This window comes from Haliotis asinina, chromosome 13, assembly GCF_037392515.1.
Source record: "Haliotis asinina isolate JCU_RB_2024 chromosome 13, JCU_Hal_asi_v2, whole genome shotgun sequence".
Taxonomy (NCBI): Eukaryota; Metazoa; Mollusca; class Gastropoda; order Lepetellida; family Haliotidae; genus Haliotis; species Haliotis asinina.
Genome location: NC_090292.1, coordinates 50324632 through 50347255, shown reverse-complemented (window position 1 = coordinate 50347255; position 22624 = coordinate 50324632). Strand labels below are relative to the sequence as shown.

General features: G+C 39.8%; 2 protein-coding genes across 2 annotated transcripts in view; one reads left to right on the top strand and one right to left on the bottom strand.

The window, feature by feature from the left end:
• Nucleotides 1–22624, bottom strand: part of LOC137259835 (cilia- and flagella-associated protein 337-like) — a 103338-nt gene that overhangs the window by 33409 nt on the left and 47305 nt on the right. The window lies entirely within an intron of this gene.
• Nucleotides 1–22624, top strand: part of LOC137259836 (uncharacterized) — a 33387-nt gene that overhangs the window by 2271 nt on the left and 8492 nt on the right. The window contains exon 2 of the mRNA XM_067797457.1: nucleotides 20571–20652. The gene's annotated coding sequence lies outside the window, so the exon portion shown is untranslated. The remainder of the gene's footprint in view (nucleotides 1–20570; nucleotides 20653–22624) is intronic.

Below are 22624 nucleotides of genomic sequence, written 5' to 3'. Positions count from 1 at the left end.
AAAAATTCTCAATAATTATGAACCAGACTATACAAACAAAAGATAGTACCGAAGTAAAAAATAAACAAACCGTCATTCACATTACATAGCTACAATTTATGATACAGATCAGCTTCCCTAAAGTAGCTCAAAATGAGGTACCCGCTGACTTGGGAAAACTTATCTTTCAAATTCCTTGCTTCACAATGTTCATACAGTCAGCTTTAATACTATTGACAACTTGTGATGAATGTAAGGAAAGGCAAGACATGTCTAGGGCCTCAACATCCATTTCTGAGAAGGATTTAAGGCTTGAAGTACACCATACCATTTAATATGAGTGAGTGAGTTTAGTTTTTTTTAAGTCGCACTCAGCAATATTCCACCTATATGGCATCAGTCTATAAATAATCAAGTCTGGACCCGACAATTCAGTGATCAAGAACATGAACATACATCTGCGCAATTGGGAACCAATGTGTGAGGCCCCAGACAAGTCTTGCCTTTCCTTACATTTGTCACAAACGGTCACAAGTATTACAGCTGGAATGTTGCGAAGTGTGGCGTAACACTTAACTCACTCACTCACTTTCTCTCTCACTCACAGCCTGCGACAATAGCAACAACCCTTTAGCGTACAGCTCAGTTGCAGTCAGAAGAAAGGCTTGAAACATTCACAATGCATGCATGACATTTATGTGATGCAATTAGCATTATGCCTGCATAGGGAAGGTCTGAATGCATGGATTACTGTGATTTGTTCATGATGATGTGATCTGAAAGGCGAATTTAAATCTCCCCAATAAGGAGGACAAATGAATGTCATATCATAATATATACTCTTCAAATAAAGCAGAGGAACCTGAAAACCCATTGAGGAATGTTACAATGACATTCATCTTGTGTATGCAGCATCATTTCACGTTATCACCACACACAAACACAATGCATGGAAAGAACATGCACAACGTGGGAACCTCCTACACATGCATGGGGTGTCATTATGAACCTTGACGTTTCTCAGGCAGTTCGATAAATCACTGTACACCATTTTGCCCAATAATCTTCTTGCATCTGTGCATGGCAAGGGTTTTCAGGGTCAAATCACACACTACTGACTGAAACTGTAAAACTGAAATGGTCATGTCATACTCCAGTCACCTAACAAGGGGGATAACTGCACGACCAGCTTTGCTTTGAACAAAATCCATGTGGTGATGCATTCTCAAAACATCTATTATTATCGTATCAACATTGATTTAATCCCATATATCTCCCAATTTTGACAATCATACATTGAAAGTAGAGTTTCCCTACTTTTTTCAAGAATACAGAAGTTTATGGTACAGGAAAGTTTCATCTGCTGACAGACAAACTTTAAGCACATTCTATTCAAAATATAGTCTGTAATTACTGTTAACATGAAGCCGGGGTTGCTCCTCGAAAACTGTCTGCAATTACTGTTAACATGAAGCCTGGGTTGTCCCTCGAAAACTGTCTGTAATTACTATTAACATGAAGCCTGGGTTGTCCCTCGAAAACTGTCTGCAATTACTGTTAACATGAAGCCTGGGTTGTCCCTCGAAAACTGTCTGTAATTACTGTTAACATGAAGCCTGGGTTGTCCCTCGAAAACTGTCTGCAATTACTGTTAACATGAAGCCTGGGTTGTCCCTCGAAAACTGTCTGTAATTACTATTAACATGAAGCCTGGGTTGCCCCTCGAAAACTGTCTGTAATTACTGTTAACATGAAGCCTGGGTTGCCCCTTGAAAACTATCTGTAATTACTGTTAACATGAAGCCGGGGTTGCTCCTCGAAAACTGTTCCATGAAAATGGGTTGTTGCAGAGGTGCAACATTCAGTTTTCATGTACAGTCGAATACCCACAAAGAATGGGAGTCCCTTGAAGTTTAGACAATACTATTAGTTACACAGTGTTTTGAAAGGGTGTACTAGACTGCCAGACTAACCCCTGTAAGATGACAGACTAACCCCTGTAGGATGACAGACTAAACCTACAAGATGCCAGACTAACCACTTAGGGATGCCAGACTAGCCCTTGCTGGATGTCAGATTAACCCCAGTAGTATGACAGACTAAACCTGCTAGAGGCCAGACTAACCCCTTCTGGAGGCCAGAATAGGCCTTGCTGGAGGCCAGACTAACTCCTGCTGGAGGCTAGACTAACCCCTGCTGAACGCCAGACTAACCGCTGCTGGAGGCCAGACATAGTGAGTGAATCCTCCTCCTATATCTCCAGGCTGATAAGTAACACAGTGCCGGTCAATGGGTTAATGAAGGGGAACATTGGATGACTGGTGTTGTGTAACACTGTACACATGTGGTTCATTATGCCAGCTGATTGCATCGTGATGAAACTTGTCCCCACACATTGACCCCAATCCTGCTTTCCATCTGCCTATAGGGCTTCATATCCTTGGTGTAATGACCAGATACGGAATCCTCAAAGCAAGCAAAATCAACCTACAGCAAGAGAAAACGAGAAAGCCTACCTACAGCAAAAGAAATGCTCCTGAAAACAAGACAAAATCCATATAAGAAAACCTCCCTATAGCAAGAGAAAAACTAAGAGGAAACTTACCAACAAGAGAAAAAACACTGTATAGCAAGAGTGAGTGAGGTTGGTTTTACGCCGCACTCACCAATATCCTAGCTGTATGGCGGCAGTCTGTAAATAACCGAGTCTGGACCAGACAATCCAGTGATCAACAGCATGAGCATCGATCAGCCTACAGAAACCTACAGCCTTGCTTCAAGTCTATACTGAATGGATGTACAATAATTCTATCCTTTAAACAGGCAAGTCTAGATAAACAGACAGTACAAGCCAGTCTGCTAGACTTGTAAATACTTGGTGAAAGTATCACTGAAACTACCCTGGAGGCTTGTGCAAGTGTACATTGCGGCAAAGTGGACCTGAACTCAGACTGTCCCTCCAGAGAGTTTAATCATGGAAGCATCCGACTACAGCACCCAATCTTTATGTGATGCCCAGTCCACAAAAAGCCCATTATCAATAGAGAGCTGGTTCAATAGCACAGCAGGAACGCAGAATAAATAACTCCTAATTCAAATTCGCAGCCATTGCCTGAAACATTGGAGTGCATGCTGCGTAGTAAACATTATTCATCGACATATAATGGTAGAAAATGGATTTCCTCTGTGACACTGACAAAGACCTCAAAACTGAGGGGTTAATGTGTCCAATACTGAAGGGTTAATGTCAAATATGCTTGTGTAACAAGTGACCCCGCAGCCTGACCTTCCGTTGCCGATGTTAGAGGAATTTGTTAGTGCTATTGGGTCATATTGATCTGATGGATCCTACTGTGTTGAACATCACTCAGTTATCCCTGGTGAACCTCATTCATGTGTCTGATGTCCTGTAACTGGTCAGCTATCCCCGTCCTGTCACAGGTCAGCAATTCCGTCCTGTAACTGGTCAGCTAGCCCTGTCTTGTAACTGGTCAGCTATCTCCGTCATGTAACTGGTCAGCTATCTCCATCCTGTAACTGGTCAGCTATCTCTGTCCTGTAACTGGTCAGCTAGCCCTGTCCTGTAACTGGTCAGCTATCTCCATCATGTAACTGATCAGCTATCTCCGTCCTGTAACTGGTCAGCTGTCTTCATCATGTAACTGGCCACCTATCTCCGTCCTGTAACTGGTCAGCTATTGCTGTGCTGTAACTGGCCACCTATCTCCGTCCTGTAACTGGTGAGCTAGCCCTGTTCTGTAACAGGTTAGCTATCCTTGTCCTGTAAATGGTCAGATATCCCTGTCCTGTAATGGGTCAGCTATCTCCGTCCTAGACGGGTCAGCTAGACTTCCATTAATTGCTCGATGAAAGAGGGCAGTTGAAAAGACTGAGGGTTCCTGCAAATGATAATGCCCTGAAAAATAGCGTTACTGTTATTATAGCTAAAATGAATAAATTTTGTCATAAAATAAGAATTAAAAACGGAATTGGTTTAGAAACGTTTACAGCTAACAATGAGCAATGGAGGCTACATTTACATATATGAACAAGTCACAGAACAAGACAGATGACGTCACTATTGAGAGTGATGACATTCGACCTTGACCTTTGCTCATTCTACCAGCCATCATTGTTTTCAGTGCTCAACAATGTTACATGTCCAGTCGATGTTTTCATTGCTGTATGCAATAATTTATGGTACAATTGCTATGGTTGGTACCGTCAAGAAAGTACATAATGGCACAGCTACATGTGATGAATTTGAGTCAGAAGAATGTGAGTCAGAAATATCGTTAATAAGGAACCCAAGTTCAAACTAGCCGTAGGTGATTGAACGTCAACAGCTGAGCTACTTATAACTTCACCTTACAAGAGGCTTGATAATGGCCTGTCATCAAGCAAACGTATGATAAGCTGCAGAAAACAGTTGGTCAGACTGTACATGGCAATAGGGTCACTCAGCCAGGTATGACAATGGACCGTTGATTCACCTTTCAGGAAATGCATGCACTGCCTACTGGCACAAGGGGTCATCTCAAAGATATTTGGTGCTTTTTCATATGTGTTGAAAACGTCTCATGTTCATTAACATCTTACATGTTTTTCTTTCATCAAGTTTAAGTGGAATATCTAAGAGTATGATACCTGATACCGATAGATAGCATCTTCCTAATGTCTCAGTATATATACGCCGCATGCCCACCCAGAGATCGACAGGACTGGATGTTATTTGTAAATTGTTATGACATGCCATATATTTCTCCAGTTTAATTCCTCTACGGGATTATCATATCTTAGTTGATATCGCTATGCCCACGTCCAACCTCAACCATCGTCTGTTACATTCATCCTTGTTTTGCTTTTGAGATGACCCCTCCTACCTGCATCATTTAAAGTGACAGACTCCATGGTTGCTACATCTTTAATAGTTTCATCATGAAAGTTACTATTTTCTACATCAACCACCGTTTATATTGCAGCTAATTCTACTTTCGAACTAGACATTCAAAATGTGTCCTATATAATACAATATCAATGCACACTAATTTGCATAAAGACATGAATTGTTCCATAAAAGTTGATTTGGACTTTGAAAAAAAATGCCTTGCCCATTTCTGCACTAAACTTTCCTCTGCAAAGTCCTGACTTTCTAAAATTCCTATCTCCCTATCACTGAGAATATAGTTAGGCCGAAAATAGTTTAACAGATATTTCACACTTTCACTAGTCAACTGCATAAATTGTGGAGAAAAATGTGAAAGGAAAAGAGTTGTTTTTTTTCTATTTTCGACAGAACAATAGTAAATCATGACTTTTTCGCAGGTATACAAATATATATTGATATCATTTGTGTCCCTAGTTTAGTGATATTGTCAAGGTAAATTTACAATGTTTGCTATCAGATCATATGATATTTTCCTCTGGTGCACGTTTGTACCTGGAGGTAGATGAGTCCAAAATTAAATTTCTGATAGGAATCCAGCTGCAATCAATGATTCAGTACCACCCAGGGATCTGTTTAACAGATAACCCTGTAGGCTGCCGAGCTGCAGATACCACTGTTTCTGTCACAGTGTACCTCACAGAGCCTGATACACGTTACAATGGATTCTAGCACAGATTAGATTCGGAACACCTGGTCTAATTACTGGCCGTTATGTGTGTCCACACTATAGGAAATAGGAGGCTGTTGGCTCCAACCACCCTGTGCTGTCACTGAAGTTGCTGCTTCTAGTCAGTGGCAGAACACAGACCAGGCAACTAGCAGTTGTAGGCAGTAAGTTAGCTATTAATAAGGCAGGCATGAATTGTAGACTGACATTTACTGTGTATATCCAGGTGTGCTACATTTTGATATTCCAGTAATGAGCAACATTTACTGTTATTGTCACATTGTTAATGAGCAACATCAACTGAAATATTTCCCAGTGTTGTTGTGGAACATTGACCGTAACATTGTGCAACATTTACTGTTGTAGTTCCCAGTGTTGTTGAGCAACATGTACTGTTGTCCTTCTCATTGCTGTTGTGCAACATTTATACATCCCCATTTATACATTACATGCCGGGGGATATAGTCGACGCCTCGTCCACCGTCCATCCGTCCATCTGTAATCATTTTGTTTCCAGAGCATAACTCAGAAACCTTCCAATATTTTTAGACCAAACTTAGATATATTAATCTCAACGTATAGTTGTGCCTTTTGCTATTTACAGATTTTTGGCATTTATATTTTTTTTGTTTTTCCATGGAACATTTTGGTGTTAGTCTAATGGTGGGGTGGACTTCGTTTCTGGAACATAACTCAAAAACTGTTAAATATTTTTCTGCAAAACTTGGCAGATATTTGAGGCAGACTCCAAAGTCATGCCTTTTGCCATTTATAAAGTTTTGCCATATTTGTTTTTCCTGGTTTCCATGGAAACAATTCAGACTTAGTCTCAAAATGGATGGATGGGCTTCCTTTCTATAAAGACATTAAGTAACTGTCAGATGATTTGTCCCTTCAAATATGTGGAGGCCCAGGGCGATAAGTCATCTTCTGCAACATTTACTGTCATATTTCCCAGGGTTGTTGTGCAACATTTACAGTTATATTTACCAGTGGTTTGTGCAACATTTACTACTGTACTTTACAGTGTTGTTGTGCAACATTTACTTTTATATTTCAGAGTGTTCTGCAACATTTACTATTGTATTTACAAGTATTGCTGCACAACATTCATTGTGTTGTGTTACACTCACTCACTCACTCATGTTTTGTTATATTATGTTTACTAGTCAAACCAGTGAGTCATAAACATGACCGGAAAACAGCATTCTGTCCCACTATCACAGGTTTCAATTATGCCAAACTCTGTGCATTTCTAAGCCTCAGTCAACAGGGGCTCCCTTCCAGCAATGGATTTGCTACCTTTGTCTGTCTCTCAATCCTTCAGCCATATTGTTTTCACCTCTTCAAGTCCGTCCTGCAATGCTAAAGTCTTAAATGAAGCAAGTCAATCTGTATCTCCCTTCTCACTGAGCTCCTTTTAGTTTAAATGGAATTATTTTTTTCTAACAAACTTTATACATTGAGATACTAAACATTAGCCTGGAGCTACATTTACTTATGCACCTGAGGCCTAGTTTAAGATGTAATAATATCAAAGGTCAGCACTTGTGGCCTAGTTAAAGATGTAATAACATCGAAGGTCAGCACTTGTGGCCTAGTTAAAGATGTAATAACATTGAAGGTCAGCACTTGTGGCCTAGTTAAAGATGTAATAACATCAAAGGTCAGCACTTGTGGCCTACTTAAAGACGTAATAACATCGAAGGTCAGCACTTGTGGCCTAGCCTAAGATGTAATAACATCGACATCAGCACTTGTGGCCTAGCTAAAGATGTAATAACATCGAAGGTCAGCACTTGTGGCCTACTTAAAGATGTAATAACATCGAAGGTCATCATCTGTAGCCTAGTTAAAGATGTAATAACATCAACGGTCAGCACTTGTGGCCTAGCTAAAGATGTAATAACATCGACAGTCAGCACTTGTGGCCTAGCTAAAGATGTAATAACATCGACAGTCAGCACTTGTGGCCTAGTTAAAGATGTAATAACATCGACATCAGCACTTGTGGCCTAGCTAAAGATGTAATAACATCGAAGGTCAGCACTTGTGGCCTAGTTAAAGATGTAATAACATCGAAGGTCAGCAAGTTGTGATGAAGTTATTACAACATCTAATGCTAATGAGACAGTGGTGCATGCTACCTAGAACAATTGAAGGGGTCCTTTTCATACTAGGTGGGTCAGTGGGGTAGCCTATTGGTTAAAGTGCTTGCTCATCACCCTGAATACCCAGGATCAATTCCCCAAATGGGTGCAGTGAGTGAAGCTCATTTCTCGTGTTCCCTGCTGTGATATTGCTAGAATATTTCTAAAAGTGGCGTAAAACCAGACTCAGTCACTTGCACACTCTAGGTCATTTGACTTTGGTCAGAGGATAAAAATTGCTGGGTCCTTGTAATGGACTACAGGATGCAGTGTTGAGGCTGTGGTTTACAATAGTTAATTATGTCCCTTGGCCAAGGTTGCAACGACCTAACAGGAAATACTGACTTCCTAATCTCCTCTGACAAAATGTGTCTACTGGCCACATGGTCAGTGACCAGGAACAGAATCTGTCTTAAGGAATGACACAGTGTATCTGAAGCACTCTCAAGAGTGAGAGACTTGTATATGGCCATCTGCAATAACAGAATGTATAAAGGTCTCTCTCAACACCCCTCCGCCACCCCACACAAAACAAGACCTCGTATGTGTATATCTTGCCACGAGGCGTTCACTGACAAGCATATACTACTTGAATGTGTGGACCTTTCAACTGTGGATTTTTCACATTATGAAGGAATAAATCTGAAGTCTGTGGACATCTCATTGTTAGTTAACTTTATAATGTGAATGACTTTTTTTTTTAATTTGGCACTGTGACATTTTCTGTTTGTAATTAACAATGCAGGGAACAAATTTGTAAAAACTGCTCTTTTTGGACTTTGTATTTAAAATATGTAGGAATTCTGACTTGGTCTCATCACTATATGTCCAGAATAAGGCTGTTGTGAACTCAACCTGCACAAAACTCTTCCTCCACTTTACCACACCTCCTCTCTATAAAACACTTCCTCCACGTGACTTCACTCCCTCCTTACAAAACACTTCCTCCAAATGACCTCACCCCTCCCCACAAAACACTTCCTCCAAGTGACCTCAACCCCCCTGTAAACCACTTCCTCCAGGTGACCTCACTCCTCCCTACAAAACACTTCCTCCAGGTGACCTCAACCCCTCCCTACAAAACACTTCCTGACCCAATCTCTCCATACACACCACATTCCCGGCCTACCACACTCACTGCTCCTCAAGGTCCCATGTCACCCATTACATGTTGTCTCCGTCAGCCAGATCATCACATGGACTGACTTACAGCCCTGTGAGGCCCAAAGTTTGTGTGTAAATATTGTGTGTAAATATTGTGAGATGGTTCTCAGCAGCTAGAGTTAACACAGATACGGTCGTAAGCAGCCAAATCTCTCATTGAACTTTTTCCATCTCCTTGCTCTTCATGCGATCACTTCCAATATACTGGCAACGGCTTCAACCCATCTTCTCTACAGTGGGGTAGCCTTGCGGTGAAAGAGTTAGCTAGTCACCTGGTTTCCATTCCCCACATGGATTCAATGTGAAGCCCATTTTTGTTGTCATCCACTGTGATGCCTTTATTATATTATCAAAAACAGCGGAAAACTAAACTCAACTAGTCATCTGATCAAACCTTTATCACTCAGTGAGTGAGTGAGTGAGTGAGTGATTGAAGTTTTATCCACTGTGGTACTGTGTTCTGTTACTAAAAACAGCGGGAAACTTCACTCAACCAGTCAATTGATCAAACCTTTATCAATCACAGTGAGTGAGTGAGTGTGTCCTTGCGCCGCTTTTGGCAACATTCCAGCAAATATCACAGCCTGTGGACACCAGGAATGGGCTTCATATATAGTACCCATGTGGGGAATCGAACCCAGGTCTTCGGCATGACAAGCAAATGCTGTTACCATTGGGCTACCCACTGCCCTGTCAATCCCAGTACTGCATATCTTTATGATAGGACTGTGGTTAATGCCTCATCTTGTCATGCGGTTAGTCTAGGTTTTGATCCCTACAAGGAACAAACCCATTTCTTCTGACACGACATTCTTGTATAAAGGTAGATATATATTTTTGATAGAAAGAAACAATTCCATTTAAATTGAGAAGGACGCGAGAGTAAGAACCTGAGCAATTCTAAACTTGCTTTATTTAGGGCTTCATCATGTTAAGGTTGCAATATTGCCTTTGTAACGTAAAATTTTAAATTGTACAAAATATCATATTACTTTATTTTGAAGATCGCTACCTATTGTATGACATGTAAACAAAATGGCGTCTGCTTCTTGACTGTATTTATAAAATTAGTAAAACATATTCTGACAAGCTTAAAACTGCTATTAAAATAATGATTGTATTAACTATGATAAGTGAGACTGTGAGACAGACTAGGAGGGCAAGGCAGTTGGGACTGAGACTAACTACCCCTCACCCACCTCCAAAGGACTTGCTACACTGGGCATGCTGTGCGTGTAGCTTTGTGACTGCAGTGACTGGCTAACGAGCCGTGATTGGATATCGATAAACACCGATTAAATTTTACATAATTCATGACGGAGATGAAGGCGATCGCTTTGGTTGTTAGTGTCATGATCTGATCAATAATCACTGAAAGATAGCATCAGCATCAGCATCAACAACACATCCACACAACAACAGCATCAACACAACATCAGCAGCAGCCATGCATACTCTTGGGAATATCACAGTGTTTAACACCAAGAATAGAATTCATTTCATGTAAAAATCATGATGAGATTGGTGTTCTGAGGAAATTGTTCTAATAATCATCACATTTTCTATTACTTTCTGGAATTTAAGCAGTTTCTGAATTGAGATGTTGGGTATTACCGAAATGGAAACGTCAATAAGATTCTTGAGAAAGAGTAATGCTGACTGAATGAGTGAGTGAGTGAGTGAGTTATGTCTTTGAAATACTCAGGAATATTAAAGCTATTTGGCAGTGGTCTGTAAATAATCAAGTCTGGACCAGACAATCCCATGATCAACAACATGGATCAATGCAATTGTCATACAATGACCAAACCTGCAAGCCTGACTCCAAGATCCTGTTAGTTGCCTCTGACAACAAGCATGGGTTACTGAAGATCAATTCTAACCTGGATCTTCGCAGGTCATCTGTGATAACTGTAGTAGTAGTTTCATAAAGACCTTATCTAACACAACCATATTTCCTTGATCAACAAGACACTTGTATAAGCACTGGAGGTAAAAGGTACCTAAAACAAATACTCATCAGGTCTCAGTTATATGTTGAGATCTCTTAGCACCCTTCAGGCAGCTAGGCTTAAATACTCCACCAAAGTGAGATGAGAGTAACATTTGAAAACAATACAGATCTTGTGGTCTAGGTACAAATATACCTCACCTGAGCTGATACAAATGATGATGATGATGATGACGACGACGACGACGACGACGACGACGACGACGACGACGATGATGATGACTTTGTTTTACCTCTGCGAACTGTATGTTCTACGTACATGTATGTGTCATGTTTGTTTTATGTCTTACGTTGCTGTAAGTGACATGCATCTTACTTTATTCTATTGTGCAAAATGTAATATGCATACCCTCCTGCAGATAATAAAGTATGGTCATTGTGACGACGACGACGACGACGACGACGACGACGACGACGACGATGATCCACTTGGGCATTTATTCGAGGGAACACAGTACCCCAAACACAATTTGTTCTGTTCTGGAACATGGAGGTTTGTTTGATCTAATTGGCTGTGATTTCTATCACACTACATTAGCGTCAATCCAACACAACTCAGCTTCTCTACTAACTTTCACTTCATCATCTGTCTCTGTCAAACATCTAATGATTCGTCCATAATCTGTGGAGATTTAATCACGGCCATCTAAATATTTTTTCACCACATCCTAGACTGTCTCATAAAATATATGATATTGCTCAAGTCAAAAATATCCAGTTAGATTAAAATGGAGTCTTAATGATATGGAAGAAAAGGAATTTTATTGATTTTTTTGTCACTTTGATAACATCAAAATTTCAATTCCAAAAGTGCTTTAAATTCAGGAAGCATTGACTAAAAAGATGATTACTAGGACAATGTCCTCAAAAGACTGATTTCATGTTTTGTGCATCAAACTTTTAATGAAAGTCACAGCCTTGTAGTCTTTGTCATCATTGGTGCAACAGATATGCACGCCAGGTGCAGGTATGCACCCCAGATATGCACCCCAGGTGCAGGTTTGCACCCCAGATATGCACCCCAGGTGCAGGTATGCACTCCAGATATGCACCCCAGGTGCAGGTATGCACCCCAGATATGCACCCCAGGTACATTTCTCTATAAAGACATGTTCCGTATTGAAAATCTGAACATAGAAACTTACTCCGACGAGTCCATTCTCCATTGTGCTGTTTTCTTGATCGGAACTGTCATACCGTTGTATAAGATGCCTATGATTGAGTTATATATGATTTGGTTTGGTTGTTGTTTAACGCTGCACTCAGCAATATTCCAGCTTCATGACGGTGATCTGTGAATGACTGAGTCTGGATCAGACAATCCAGTGATAGACGCCATGAGCATCAATCTAGGTGACAGGGATGTGATGACATGTGTCAGCCAAGTCAGCAAGTCTGACCACCCGATCCTGTTAGTCACATCTTACTTGTGTCAACGCAATCAACAAGCGTGAGTAGTGAAATTTCAATTTCATGGCAGCAAATTCCCTCACCAGTGGCTGTTGTACTCCCTCATAAGAAACAGCTAAAAGTGACAGCAAAATACTGATCATTTGTTAAAAACGTTTTTATTTGGGTGTGAAAAATTATGAGACAAATCATCAGAGTTGGGCTGTGAATTTGTCACTGAGCAAAATTTTGTTTTGTTGCAAATATTAGATTTTGTGCTTGTGAGCAATTCATTGGTCTCAAATTACATCAAACCAACGGTAAATATATGCATTCAGAAACGTACCTAGAGTATCTGTGCCGACAGCGACTGCTTCAGCATTATTGATGCTGTCCAAAACAAGAAAACCTTAGCATTATGATGACATAGATTTACTCGAATACCTGAACCCCATTTTTCAACAACAGGCATTATTAGGCATTTCTCTGACTCCATTTTCTGCAAAACGTTATTTTTATACTGATATATATCTATATAGCGCCAATATCCAGATCGCCTGCTCAAAGGCACTTTGTCTTCCCCTTGATCACTGGATGTCAGTCCCTCACGGTACAATTATCAATCTCAACACCCTTGGGATCATACAACTCTTGCAGCCATTAGCCCCAGTGAATTAATGTGCCTCTCCCATCCTAATGAAGTACCCGTTCACAGGTGGGTGGACTGGGACAGATAGTGACAGTACTTTGTCCAAGTTTACTGCACGTTGCTAGGTTGCTAACCAGGTGTTGGCACATATTTATGTGGCCACCATCTGGTCATACAGCAATGGATTCGTGCACAAGGTTGTGTACAGTATACAAGGGGGTTTGACAACAAGGAAAGAGTCTGCACACTAAGCTGACTCCCAGGTTTTCACATCTGGTCATAGGTGGGCTCAATCCCGACACCTTAACCTTGCTGGATCAGTGGCCTGGGGCCTTAGACAGCTCGCCCACCACACCCCCATGGACCTGTAATCAAGTTTTGTCTGTTTAACTAATACACAACATAGGTGATGTATGGTCCTGTACATACAGCTCAGGCCCCGATTTCTCGAAATAAACTTATTCAAATTTCAAATTGAGTTTGACAACTTAAAACCATTGAATTTTTAACTCCACTGCTTTTTTCAAAACAGAAAATGTCCAAACACCTTAATGTATATATATATTCACAAAACTGAAACTGTCTACTATTTTTGAGTTTAATATCAATTTCCATACATTCTAGGAAATGTGTTTTCTCAAATTTGAGTAAAAACTCGAACTTAAGTCCAAACTCAGACTTGAGTTTGTTTCGAGAAATCAGGGCCAGGTCACAAATGAGTTAAACTTAACCAAAGGTGGTCAGCGAGAGTCCTTGGATGGGTGACCGTGTTTGGCATTAAAGAATGAATAAACTCACATTTTTGGTGCTCTTTTAACCATTACATATGGAAGACTTAGTCTGAAGCAGAACACCAAATTCATCCTTTAAAAAAAACATTGGGTTAATTAATACTGAGTGATTAAAAGTTGCCAAAAAGTTGTCTGCTTCACTCTTGCCTACAACAAAATCCCAGAAAGTTACGTAACTCTATTGCCAGGGCACTACAGTGAACCGTAGTCACGTCATGTGAGGAAGGATTTGCAGTTTGTATATAGAATGTGTAACAAGCTCAGACCTTCCACAACTACAAATTGACAACAATTACGTATTCTGACTAACAATTACTTTTCTGTGTAGAAAATTGGGTTGGCACGTACGGTCAGTGTCAATTACAGCCTCACACATTTCACCATCCAGTGCAGCATAATATGTCATACAGTACTGACATCTGTATTGATAATGTAGACTAACACAAGTCTCTAAGGTAATAATTAATAGCATAAACGATAATCTCTAATAAAAACCAAAAGAACCAGACTGGCATCCTTAGATTTTGTACTGTCTGCTTATCAATACTTGTCTGTCTTACCCTTGTGATATATCAGGATGTTTTGTCTAACCTCACATATAAATGTCATTTTCTGATTGGCTAAGCACTCTTCTATTATTTTCAATGTACCTCATGTACCCCGCTTGCAATGGCAACTCATCTGGTACTTTGTGGTAGTATTTTCTTATTCTGAGTAACACTGAATCGTGTATGATGCACGGAAATTTCAAATGTCTTGCAAATGCAAATCGATGAAAGGGAGATAACTCTAAGTCTGTTTTTACTTGTGTCATCTGCACATTCTAGTGATGACTACAAAAGGATATTCCTTATAAATATTAAGAAGGGGAATTACACTGCAATGACTCCTAATACCTGCAGGAAAAAACCTTAGCAAGAATACGAATTCAGTCGGGTTGGCAGAAGTGTATGATCCGATGTTCATGCTTCAAACAGTTTAAAATTAACACTGAGGTGTTTAGTGAGATAATTATGTTGTTCACTGGTCCCATGAGTTCATGTAGCCTCAATGTTTGTTTATAAACAAACATAAGCAAACATTGAGGGTACATCAACCCACGTCCCCCTTGAGACCCCTGAACAACTTATATTGTGATATATCAGGAAACAAAGGGTCTGACGGTGAGTTACACCACATATCCTATTGTCTACATACTTACAGGACCCTACGTAAGCGAGTTTAGTTTTATGCCGCACTGAGCAACATTTCAGTTATGTGGCTGCAGTCTGTAAATAATCAAGTCTTGACCAGACAATCCAGTGATCAACAGCATGAGCATCAGTCTATGCAGTTGGGAACCAATGACAGAAGTCAGCGAGTCTGACCACCCGAAAAATACTGATCAACACAGACAGACAACAGACCTGGCAAACAGGGGAGTTATGACGACATAACCAGATGTTTCTGCAGGATGATATTCCAGGTGAACAGTAAAAGTATTTTTAACAGATATTCAATCTGGCATGTTATATTTACCTGCACTGCTGACAATGTGGATGTGAACATGTCCTCCAATCTGATTGTTCTCCAAGCCTCCAGGTGCACAAACCCTACCTATTGTGTCACCAGCTCACCTGGACTTGAAGATGAGGTCTACCACAGGTGCACTAGACTGGGGGAGGTGGGGGATGAGATGGGTGGTGTTGGGTCCTGGACTTGGGACAAGGTCTACCACAGCTGCACTAGACATCTGGAGGAGGTGGGGATGAGATGGGTGGTGTTGGGTCCAGGACTTGGGACAAGGTCTACCACAGCTGCACTAGACATCTGGAGGAGGTGGGGATGAGATGGGTGGTGTTGGGTCCAGGACTTGGGACGAGGTCTACCACAGCTGCACTAGACATCTGGAGGAGGTGGGGATGAGATGGGTGGTGTTGGGTCCTGGACTTGGGACAAGGTCTACCACAGCTGCACTAGACATCTGGAGGAGGTGGGGATGAGATGGGTGGTGTTGGGTCCAGGACTTGGGACGAGGTCTACCACAGCTGCACAAGACATCTGTGTTAGAATCAGAGGTGGGGTACTGTCCAGAACATAAAAGGGGGTGGGTGCTGTGTGGGGCAGGGAGTGGGGCAGGGAGGGGAAGATGGCAGAGATGCCAACCCCAAAGTGTTGCAAATAGTAGTTACAGTGGAAGCTGTCTAATTCGGACTCGACTGGGACCAACTTTTGTGTCCGAATTACGAGGAGTCCAAATTGGACTGGTGAGAGTCAAGAGTTAGCTCCCTTCACCAGGAGATACGCATGCACGGTACTTTTATGATGAAACACACAACTACCATGGTGCAACGTGTTTTTGGGGCATTAGCGCAAAAGATGATCATGAACATTATTGCATATCAGTAGATTATCAAAACTGTAACTCTTTTAATAAATATCACATCATCTTTTATAAATCTATTGTTAGAATGTTCTGTCATCCACTGGTTTCCAATGCAACATACATTTCGTGTCTTGTCCGCAAACACGAGCGCTAGAAGAAACGTACATGTACCATGTTTTCATGCTACTCGCTATTTCGCGGGATAACGCCCTTGTATGGAAGCGTATGTGATTCAATCTTCTCCACAGAAACAACAAAATCGCATACCATCAAAATGACACTGAGTGAGTCATGTCAGCTTGCTGAACTGCTTTGTTAATTCCTTTTGTTAATTGGTTATCGTCACACCTGATAATCCGTTTGAAGTCGATAATCGGCTAACTACAAAGCACTTATGCCTCAGGCAGTCCTGCTAATCCGAGTTAATCGATGTTTTCATAATAAATTACCTTGAAGGGTGGAGATTTCAGTCCGAAATCCGAGTTACATGAAGTCCAAATTAGGAAGCCTATATGTAATGATAACTTAGTTAACTTCTGCCAGGACCAACAATTCGGTCCAAATTATACAGAAATCTGAGTTACTTACAGTCCGAGACAGCTTCCACTGTACAAGGTTCCAAATTAGTAGTTAATAAACAAAAACTAAATAAACAAAATCATGATGGATTCTGAGTTGTTACTTGCAATCATTCCAGTTCAAATATGTCATTAAATATGATGAATGGAAGGTATGTGAAGTCCAAAAATGTTTTTCATCGTTGAAAATATATGTTTTTGTCTATATATCCGAATTTTAATGCATTTTATTCAAATTTCATAGGATTTCTAGTGGAATCGTATTTTTCGTATTTTGAAGTTAAAATTCGTAGCGACTACAGTAAAGTCGTAGAGGTTGGCATCTCTGGAAGAAGGATCTTGTGTGGGGCAGGGAGGGGAAGATGGGTGGTGTGTGGGGCAGGGAGGGGAAGATGGATGTTGTGTGGGGCAGGGACGGGAAGATGGATGTGTGGGGCAGGGAGGGGAAGATGGGTGTTGTGTCAGGCAGGGAAGGGAGGATTGGTGTTGTGTGGGGCAGGGAGGAGAAGATGGGTGTTGTGTCAGACAGGGAACAGTGGGAGCACAGTTTGGGTCAGGTGTGGGCCAGGTACTGTTTGGAACAGAGAGGGAGGGGTGGGTTGCTATCTGGGACATGGAGGCATGGAGCAAGTCTACAGCTGACAACTGGCATTTCACCATGAGCAAAATAAGCGCTTGTAATTTACACAACTGCTCATTTCCTGCCATTAATTCTTCATCCAGCATTCAATCCACTTTTGTTGAGCATTCTAGTTTAAACAGTAGATCACCAAGCCAAACAGAAAACAAACAAAAAAACTTTCACTGCTTTCATCTAAAGGGATATACTGATCCTATCTGTCAGGAAACATGTTTGTAAACCATCGTCCAGATTTTACTCACAAGACAACAAAGCTTATATGAAGTTCTTAATTTAATACTGTACACAATTTCTGCCGTTAAACATGAACCTTGTCCTATGAAGGACACATGATACAGTATTCAGATAATGTTAAATCTATTATTACCCTACTAACTGGAAAGCGCACAGTCAACAGGGAGAGTTTTGTATTTCAACTGGCAGTCATTTTCTACCATGTCATACTCTAAGGTAAGATATTAGAAAGTTGTTTATATGACAGTACATGTTTCATGTGCATGTTTGCAGTGTTTGAATGTGTGCAGGAAAGTTTAAATATGTAGTATAAATTGTCTACACATTGGTGTTTTAAGGTGTTTAAAATTATGTAGATTAGTAGTCAGAATCTATGCGTCCAAAACGCACCCACTCACACACGCAAAATATTGTTTGTATGTTTTTTTATCTGTGAAAAACACAGGTTACTGTGTTAACACGGATACTCATATGTGTGTGAATGAAAGAGAGAGAGAGAGACAGAAAGAGAGAGAGAAAGAAATTGTGTGCATATAAAGATGCATGTACAATGCAAACACTCGAAAATTTACAAAGTAATTGACACCCCCTACCCCTGTACAACAATGTCAATGACTAAACCCTTCCCACAAGTTTAAAGTTTCATTTTAATTCTAATCTATGTATAAAACTGCTGACCTGCCCCTTCCCTAATCATGAGCACCCAATATTTTGATATTTGTTCAGGGAGGTATAACATCAGCGGGTAGGATCTCATGATATAAAGTCATTCAAAATATTGTATGCTGAACACTGAATGATATCGGTGACACATTCAGAGTGATGCTTTGACAGATGTGTATTAGTAACATGCCTAGGGTAAGTAGTGTTACATGCTTTCAGGTAAATATATCTGAAGTATATTTCATTAATGAAAACTATTTCTGAAATGGTGAAGACCAATATAGCGAAAAATATATATTTTCTTAAATATAGAGGAAAACCTCATAAGTAGCCATACGAACTTCTTAAGCCCGTTCTTAACACATTGGCTATGATCAAAATTAGGAATTCTTGGGGCTACGAACGCTTCGAGAATAAGGGCCCTGGTACATATATAAATTTGATTAATTTGATTTGAAATGTCTTACAAATAGTAACATATCCATGTATTTCATTTTCCCCTCAAAACAGACATATTTCTTCGCATAAAATTGCAACATACTGACAATACTGTCCAGGGTTGATATAGCGAATTCATGATTTTGACAATAATTAACGAGTGACGGGCAATGACTGATTATCTTTCCTGAGATTAATTAATTACAGATAATATTAAGAAAGAAAGATACATAATTCCCCGTTACAAGTTGGTTAATACCCGTATCAGTTTTCAATCTAAATATGGTAAAATGAAAACATTAGTTTCTCTCTAAGGGGGAATTCCCATATCCATACATGCTGATTGGCTGTTTTGTTTTCTGAAACAGCCAATCAGCCTTCACCAAAAGGTGTAACCTCCCTTAGGACTTACTAAAAAAACATCACCCTGTGTAATCCTTCCAATATAACAATAATATAATAACAATATATAATAACAATAACAATAATAACATCATCTGATTATTATTACCCTGATTTAATCCAAGCTGCCTGTTAGACACTAGACGGTTCATGGTTATGTTACTTATTCCATCGGATAGCCATTTACTGCTGTGTGAACATAGGCACTTTTGAACAAACTCACTTGCCTAAGATGAGACCACATGGGTCATGTGCTTCATTGTGGGCATAGAAACTCTCAGGAGACAAGCTGCCAACAGGGATCACCTATCCAAGGAATGTCCAAGCTCAGTGGTCCTTATGTTCACAGCTTTGTGCACAAGATCACACACCACCACCATATGGGTAGTAGATCGTGAAATGTTAACTCTAAGACAATTCGATTTGTTTAGTAACACAAACGCAATGTCGGCATTTGTATAGTACCTAATTTCCACCTACAAACACTCAGAGGCTGTAAGGATGAATTAGTGCAAACCACAGACATAGTCACATTACTCAAGTTAACCTTTAAGGCACTAGGCTCACCATCCCGAGACACATTATTTTCCCTGCTGAGTGTGGTGGCGCAAAACTAAATTCATTCACGTTATTTTCCCTTCTGCCTAGCACTTTCTGCAATGCTAAAACTCTAGATGAAGCAAGTCTCAATTTCCACACGTTAATCTCCAAACTTCAAGGGATTTCCACATCCAGTGAAATGCTTAAAGGTTACCAGTCATACTACCATCTTATCCCACCAGGTACCCATTCAGTGCTGCGTGACAAATTTTGAACAAACTCACTTGCCAAATCACATGTGCTTCTTTGAACCTCTCAGGAGTCAGGATCTCAAACGTAGTCACTCGTCAAGAACTCTCTGTGACCAGTGTTGTATAACTTCAACTGTGGCCTGAGTTCTACACACAGAATCACACACCTCCACTGATGAAATTTGCATTGCCAGTCATATTTTAGTCTGTCATCTTGAGAAACTTTGAGTAGGTCCATAGTTTATGGCAAGAAGCTGGATACTTCACCTCCTAGACCTGTGAAGATCCAGGTAAAATTTCATCTACACATACCCATGCTTACAGTCTGTTGTGCTGACCCTCAAGCAAAATAATCTAAGAAAGTCTAGAAAAATGTGGCACGTCCAGAGGAAAAAAGGTCCCAGGGCTCCTTTATTGTTTCTATAGTCTTAATTAAAAAAAAAAACTTTCTGTAAAATATGTTGATCTGAGACACTAGAAGTTAGTTTAATGTACTACTTATTGTAAGAGGCGAATAACAGCGTCAGTGCTCAAGCTTGCTGAAAGGGTTGATGGAAAATCCGTGAATATCTGAGTTAGAATTGGTCTTCGTCAACCCAAAATGGTTCAAATACTTTGTGGATACTTAAATGTTATTTCCAATACTACAACGTTTCTTTGTCTTTCTGTATAGAAATAGCGTGTTCATTAATATTGTTTGCTTTGTTCCAGATGTATTTGACATGGGACAGTGATATCAGGCAGTGAATGCCGTACCGCACAGCTCCACAAGGAGACAAGAGTGAACAAGAGGGTAAGAGTGAATGTGACCTTCACCTTCATATGACCTCACCGAGGCCCTTCTGAACATAAAACCCATTCTAGAGATCACATGCATGAAGTTGTGTCAAATGCTAATCATAAATGATCAAGATATGTGCTTCCTTAAGCTTTATAGCATGTCTTCTTCTCATTGATAGTTTGTTGTAAGACAAATAAGTAATAGCACTTTGAAACTATGGCTATTTGTTAAACAACTTTTATCCTAAGATAAATAAATTTAAATGTTCAATTTGCAAGGTAAACTTACGAGGATTCGCAATTTTATTTTCATTTTATTCGACACACTTTTTTGTTTTAACTGAAATTCATCGGTAAGTTTCCACTGCAAACAGACTGTAGTGACCTTGACCTACAATGTCATCCATCACACGAGAGAAAATATTTTAAATTTAAATGTTCAATAGTACGGTAAAATTATGAGGATTCGCAATCATATTTTCATCTAATTCAATAGACATTTTTTGTTTAAACTGAAATTCATCAGTAAGTTTCCACTACAAACCGACCATAGTGACCTTGACCTACAATGTCATCAGTCTCACGAGAGAAAACTCATGAGAACTTTGACAACCAAATTTAATTTTGTTTCCATGCCAAACTAATAATCATTTCTGAAATACGCTGTTTACAGGTCATGTGAAGGTGACTTTCATATTTGACCCTTACACAACTTGACTGTGATTGATGTTAAGTGGTTACTATGAGGCAGCACTCCACAAATCCGTGACAACACATCTGCTCTGATTATACAGCAGATCTAATAACCTGATTTGATGCAGAAGAAGTGGGACACTCAAGTAGGTATAAGTAAATATGATCAAACTACGCCAACGATTGGCTACGCCTACTCAGGTTGTCAGTCCAGATTTGAAGAGGTCATCAAGAGATACACCCATGAATATTTATTGAAAGGCGAAGATCCTCTGTTCTGTAACCATTATGATGAAAGAATCATTGTCAATCATGAGATTTACTCTTTGAAGAAATAGACCTAAATTCACACAAGTTGATAAACGTAGTTTGCAAATAGTTAAAAGATTTTTTCATAATTGATAGTTTAAATGGGGTTAAGGTATTGTAAAATCTTTGTCCTCCTGAGAGAGTACATAATTCTTCAAACATTCACAGTAAATTTAAAAGTACAACATCATTTAATCATAGGAAATGTGTTATTTTAACTTATGGCTGGATTTGTCTAGACTTGCTAGCATCTAGCTAGTATCATCCATTCAGGTAGTGAAGGTACTGTGTGTCCCCATGGTCCCTAGTACTGTCAGTTGTTGCTGATATATAGCCAGATTTCATATTGTTGCTGATATACAGTCAGATTTCATATTGTTGCTGATATACAGCCAGATTTCATATTGTTGCTGATATACAGCCAGATTTCATATTGTTGCTGATATACAGCCAGATTTCATATTGTTGCTGATGTACAGCCAGATTTCATATTGTTGCTGATATACAGTCAGATTTCATATTGCTGCTGATATACAGTCAGATTTCATATTGTTGCTCACAACCGATTTTGCCTTTTAAATTGACTTCATACTACATATAATTAAGTTGTCGATTCATAGACAGATTTCATATTGTTACTGACAACTGATTTTGTATATTTAATTGACCTCATACTACTTATAATTAATCTGGGATAATTGTAGTTGCTAGTCAATGACAGAATGTTAAAAAGAAGCTATGTATTTATTTTCAGTATATGATTTTTGTTGTCTTAATATATGGCTGGATATTGTAGATGCAATATAAAATTTGTGAAAAGATGGTATGAAAACAGATCTTTCAGATTCATTGCTTCATAAATCGAGTCCTTTGTATTTGAAAAGCCTTGACAGTCAAGCAGTATATGCTTGATGGTGAACACTTCATCGCAAGAGATACAAATGGAAGGTCCATCCCCATAGTTTTCAGCTCATAGTCATGAG